This window comes from Nannospalax galili, unplaced genomic scaffold (genome assembly GCF_000622305.1).
Source record: "Nannospalax galili isolate Female #2095 unplaced genomic scaffold, S.galili_v1.0 scaffold713, whole genome shotgun sequence".
Lineage (NCBI taxonomy): Eukaryota > Metazoa > Chordata > Mammalia > Rodentia > Spalacidae > Nannospalax > Nannospalax galili.
The window spans coordinates 1515987-1522132 of NW_008333780.1; positions in this window are offsets into that span (position 1 = coordinate 1515987).

A 6146-nucleotide genomic window follows, 5' to 3' on the forward strand; every position below is an offset into this window, starting at 1 on the left:
GACACTAAAGCTATCCAGCACAGCTTTCCACAGTTTTTTCAAAAAAACAAAAAACAATGTCTCACTATGTAGCCTTGGCTGGTCTGAAACTCACTATGTAGACCAGGTTGACCTTGAACTCACAGAGATCCACCAGCTTCTGCCTCTGGAGTACTGGGATTAAAAGCGTGTGCCACCACACCTGGATTCACAGAGCTTTTTATTTGACTTGTTGAATTAAGCTTTTTTTTTTTTGTATGTGTAGGGGGTGTGAGTGCACACAAGCAACATGATGTGAGTGTGTAGGTCAGAGGACAACTCTGTGGAGTTGGTTCTCCTTCCTCCATGTGGGTCCTGGGGATCAAATGTAGGCCATCAAGTTTAGCAGAAAGTGCCTTTACTCACTGTGTCATCTTACCAACAGATTTACTGAAATTTTCGTTTCCAACATTTCAGGTTTTGTTCCCAGTATTTGTCTTTATTGAATTCCATTTTTAAAATATTTTATTATTTTTATTTTATGTATATAAATGTATTGCCTGCATGTATATAAGTGCACCCATGTCATGCAATGCCTGTGGTCAGAAGAGGGTGTCAGATACCCTGGAACTGGATAGTTGTTACAGACAGTTGTTAGCCACCATGTGGGTGCTGGGAACTGAACTTGGGTCCTTTGCAAGGGCAGCAGGTGCTCATAACCATTGAGCCATCTCTCCAGTTCTTTGAATTCCACTTTCATAGCCCTGTACTGACTTCCTTGTTTTATTCAACTGCTTGTTTGTGTTCTCTTGGAGTTCATTTAGGAGTTTGTGTCTTTTCAAAATTTATTTTAACATACTTATAATCATTCTTTTGAATTTTCTGTCTGGGATTTCATCTCATTTCACTCTTCTAGGAGGCCATTTCTGTGGGATTAGTAATTTTTGGAGAAGTCATCTGACCTTCATTTCTTCATGTTTTTTGTGTTAGGACTTGGAGATGTGAGATTAAGTTGTTGGTTGGAGTTTTTTGAAAACACTGTTAGTCTTTCAGTGGAAGCACTTGCAATGTTCAAAGACTAGGTGTGACAGGTTTGAGGTGACATTTTCCTCAGTTCAGAGCACTAGGCTCAATTCTTAGTACTCATCGGAGGGGAAAACATTGCAGAAAAAAAATCTCTATCAAGAGTAGGCCCACTCAGAAAATACAATTATAGTCAAATAAAAGCAATCTTTCCTCAAATGCCGACCATTTTAGCAAGTAAAGGAACACTGATGGCACTTAATTACTGTGGTATGAGTGGAAAGAAAAAAAGCAGCGTGTGCTGGATAGCTTTAGTGTCAACTTGACACACCTGGGTTGCAGGAGCCTCAATTGGGGAACTGCCTCCATTGGACTGGCCTGTGGCCATGTATATGCTGCATCTTCTTGATTATTGAGTGATGTGGGAGGGCCCAGCCCACTGTGGGTAGTGCCACCCTGGGCAGGTGGGCTTGTGTTGTATAAGAAAGCAGACTGAGCAGGGACCAGGGGAGAAAGCCAGTAAGCAGCGTTCCTCCATGGCCTGCTTCCAGGTTCCTACCCTGAGTTCCTACCTTAGGCTCCTTGATGAATTTTGACCTGGCAGATGTAAGCCAAGTAAACCCTTTCCTCCCCAAGTTGGTATTGGTCAGAGTATTTTGTCACAGCAATGGAGAAACAAACTAGGATACAGAGTAAAACTAGTGGTTGGTGTTATGTTGGCAGAGAAAACCCAGAGAATGAAACATTAAATACAGGGGTGAATAGGAGGAACAAGGGGATGAGGCAGTTTTTGATAAAGATGGAATGAAAGTGATAGGTAAAGAAGTGCAGTTGTGGACTGTGGTGGAGGGAAACATCTCAGTCAGTGAAGTCCTTGCCAGGCAAGCATGAGGACCTGTGTTGGATCCCCAGAACTCACTTAAGAAAGCCAAGCATGATGGTATGTACTTGTAATAGCAGTGCTAGGGAGGTAGTTGATGGATTTCCCGGGCTCACTAGCCAGCCAGCCTAGCCTAATTGGTGAGCCCTATGTCAATGAGGAAAACTGATTCCAAAACACAAGGTGGATAACTTGTAAGAAAAGATATCTGAGGTTGTCCTTTGACCTCCACCCCTCCACGCATGCACTTTTAACCACCCCCACATAAACACACTTTTTCACACATGCACATACACACAGAGAGAAAAATACTCCTAAAACATTCCCAGTTCTCAGGCCGGGCATGGTGGCATGCACCTGTAGCCAACACTTGGGAGGAAGAGGAAGGTGGATCTCTGTGAGTTCAAGGCCAGCCTGGTCTACATAGGGACTTCCAGGGAGACCCTGCTTCAAAAAGATTTTTTTAAAAAAATCCCCAGTTCTCAAGAGTGAGACACAGAAACCCTGCAAACCTGGCCAAATGTGCTCTTGGGAAAGCCGATCAAAAGAAATATGAAAAAGGATAGAGAAAAAAGGGGAGAGAGAGAGAGAGAGAGAGAGAGAGAGAGAGAGAGAGAGAGAGAGAGAACGCGAGAACTGGGCCTTGTAAATTGACATTGGGTATTAAAAGGAGAACCGATTGTGAAGCATTGGCTGAGTACAGTATGAATTCGGTCTAGCCTGCTTCTGCTGTCCACTGCCAACTCCCTCAGCATTCCTTCTTAGCTTGCCGACTGCCAGTCACACTCCTGAGTGGTCCTTCAAGAGATCAGGTCACAAATATTTGTTCCATCAGTGGGTGGTCCTTCACAAGCTGGGCCACAGATGCTGGTCACACTTCTGAGCTGACTTTCAGTAGTGAGGTTGCAACTGCTGGCCTTGCCCCTGGGCAGTCCTTATGTTGAGCATGCCTCTGAGAATCTGTATCTTTGTTTCCCTGTGGATTCTGGCTCTGACCAGGTCCTGCTGAATACTGTGTAGCTCTGATGCAAAGTTTTTCCCCTGTGGTCTAAAGGTATTCTGTTGGTCAAGTACCAGCACATACTTTTGACACTTGCTCTGAGTTTCCCAAGGTATGGGTCACAGAAGATGTGTTATGGGAAACTGAGGCACAGGACCCACCATGTACAGAGAATCACCAAGAGAATCAGTTGAGAAGTTGGGAAAGTTTATTCATATTGGCTGACTTGAGCAGAATTTCCTCCCAAAGCACTCAGACCCCCAGTTCAGTTACTTCATAGTTCCATGGATTTGCTGGCATCATTCTTTCCACTGTGACAGCATTGGTGCCCTTAATTTTCAGCCTCCATGACTATCGGCACAGGTGTTTACCCACAGGACCCTGAAGGAAAATTCCTTTTGCAGGCGTGTTTGCAGAGGCAGATATTTAGGCAGGAGTTAGAATATTAAATGTTAATAGACTTTATTGCAGGTGCGTTAGCAAGCAGGGCAGTTGCAAATAGATGTTCCACCAGATGACTGTGGCATTCACCAAACTCCTGTGGCGTTCACCAGATGACTGTGGCATTCATCACTCAAGATGGCTTTCTCCATTTTAGCTTTCATTCCTTTCCAACATAAATTTTAGTAAGCATTTATAAAACCACTATAAGGTGAGTACTATATCCTAAAATATAAAATCAGTGATAAAAACAATATTTAGACACACACAAAAGTGACATTAAATGCATGAATATGTTTCTTTTCTCCATCAGATCAAGTGGTGGGAAGACACCAGGTTGCTAAGTAGGGGCCATGCACAACTTCTGTCTCTCTTCTTTATTTTTTCCTTAAAAATGTCTGTTACTAAGATGGACGTGCCAATTTCCTGAGGCGCTCTGTCTCCATCCAGTGACAAGAAATGGCTCCATCAATTTCTTGTCACTCGGAGAGGAGCACTCCCTTACCCCTAGATCCTCCTCATCTCTGCCTCCCCCCACCCCCACCCTCATTCTACTCTGTAAAGATTTCCTATTATACTGAGCTATTAAACTGTCACTCACCTTGCCTGGTAGCTACTCTCTAACCTTCCCCAGTTTACTCTCTGGGGAGTCTAGAGAACAGGCACCTACAAGTCATCACCATCTTCCTGCTCTAACCTTCTACCTTCAATATATTCTTGCATCTCCCAAAATCACCTGTAGCTGAGGGCTGGGGAGAGGGGTATGCAGAAGGGAATAAATAAGGTGTGGGACCCCGGGTGAGGATCCTGTGATCCTTTCCCCTCCTACTATGGAGTGGTAACAGCTAACAGCTTCATCACCATTACTACGACCTCTCACTGTATTGTTCGGCTTATTTCACCACCAGGGCCAAAGTTACCTCTACTCCAGATAATGTGATGGTCCTCTGCAAGCAGCGGGTGCTCTTAACCCCTGAGCCATCACTCCAGCCCCCTCTTGTTTTCATTTTATCAGATTGTCATTCATCCAAAGCACCTCCAGAACCACCCTATAATCTTATTTATTGAAAAAGAGTTTCTTAGTAGCCTTTCCTTTGAGATTTAAGTTGAGAGCCACCAAAATGGTATATGTATCTACTGCTAACCACTTAACTACAACTTTTCCTTGAGTAGCCAAAATCCATTATCTTGAGTGTGTCTTAGCACTTCTCTTTTAACTCTTATGCTTATAAAAACTTTTGATGTTTAAAGTGTCTTTTAGTAAACTCCAACTATGTGACTCTTCTTTGAGATGCCCATACCTATGTTCCTGGGAGTGCCTTACTTTTTTTCAAGTATCTTTCCTTCTGTTTTTAACCAACTCAACTCACATTGGCTTGTCCTGAAATTCTTTTCTGTATGAAAGTCAAAGAAGGATCCACTTATACTCCAGGTGAGATCCCTAAAATATTAAGGCCCAGGTTACTGTGTGCAACAACATGGGCCTGTTTCTCCATCCCTGCCACCACTATTACTACTACTATGGTTGCTGGATGATGACTTCTAATTTCATCACCTGCAGGGACATGGCGTCCTGACCTCCGCCTCCCCCTTGTAAGAGCTTGGGTATCTGTGGTATTTGCTGGAATTGTTTATCACAAGGACTTTCTCCTGATTCTGAGAAAAGGTACACCTGACCCAAAAACTAGCCTTACAGTCAGGTGATCCCAATTATCATGTGTCCTGACTCCACCTCCTCTACTGAAAAGTATTAAAACCCTTGTCTCAAACAATAAAGTCGCAGTCGAAGTCCTTCCTCCCACTCCATGATGGTGTGATAGCAGACAGTGTCGTCCTTGGCTGGTGAGGACATATTGGGGATAATATATAAGAATATTTGCAAATATGGGAAACTTACAGAGTAAACATGAACTGTATCTATAGAAAGGAAGGAAGGAAGGAAGAAAGGAAAGAAAGAGAATGTGACCATACATAAGAATATCTGTAAACATGGGAAACATACAAAGTAAATATGAACTGTAAAAGAAGAAACACGAATAGGAGGAGAGGAGGAAGCAAGAGGAGACTAAGGAGGATGACTAGATATTATGTATAAAATGTAACATTGATAGGCTAATAAAGGTTAAAAGCAAAACTACTGAACAGTAACATGATTGCAAGAATCTTAGGATAAATGATTCTAGGCAGAGAAAGAAAAGGGGACATTGGTTGTTTTTGTTTGGTTGATCTCTGTTATCCCATACCTTAGGTAAAGCAAGGTCAAATTTGAATTGGTTTTCTATGGACTTCTGTTCCTACAATACTTGAAAATCTTTAAGAAAAAGGTGAAAATTCTAGTATTATTTTTTCCTGCGAGGTGGTTACTTTTTCTAGGACTAATTTTGAAGCAGTTCAGTAGATAAAGAAGGATGCATACACTGACTAGAAAATTATGTTTTGCAGTTAATTTAATTTCAAAAGATTACTTCAGTACACATCGAAGTTTTGGCAGGAAGATTTCTTGGTCCTCTGCCTCCTGAAGGAAAGAGCGTGGCAGATGTTTGTGTAAATATTGTAGTGTTTGCATGATGTATACTATGATTTCTGAAAACCTAGGCTGCTTAAATATGCTAACAGCTAACTCTGGAGGGAAATTGTGCCCCTTTCACTTCAGACTTAATCCTGTTCTTTAGATCTAAAGATGTTTTCTGCCTAATGTCTCTTACTTGCTGTTTCAAACTAATGTAGTATAGGCTAAAAATGTGAGAAGCTGACTCAGGGCAGAAACTGGTCCTTTCTGTTCAGACTCATGCTAGTTCTCACAAACTTCTGTTCTCAAGAATTCTCCAGGTTCAGACTGACCCC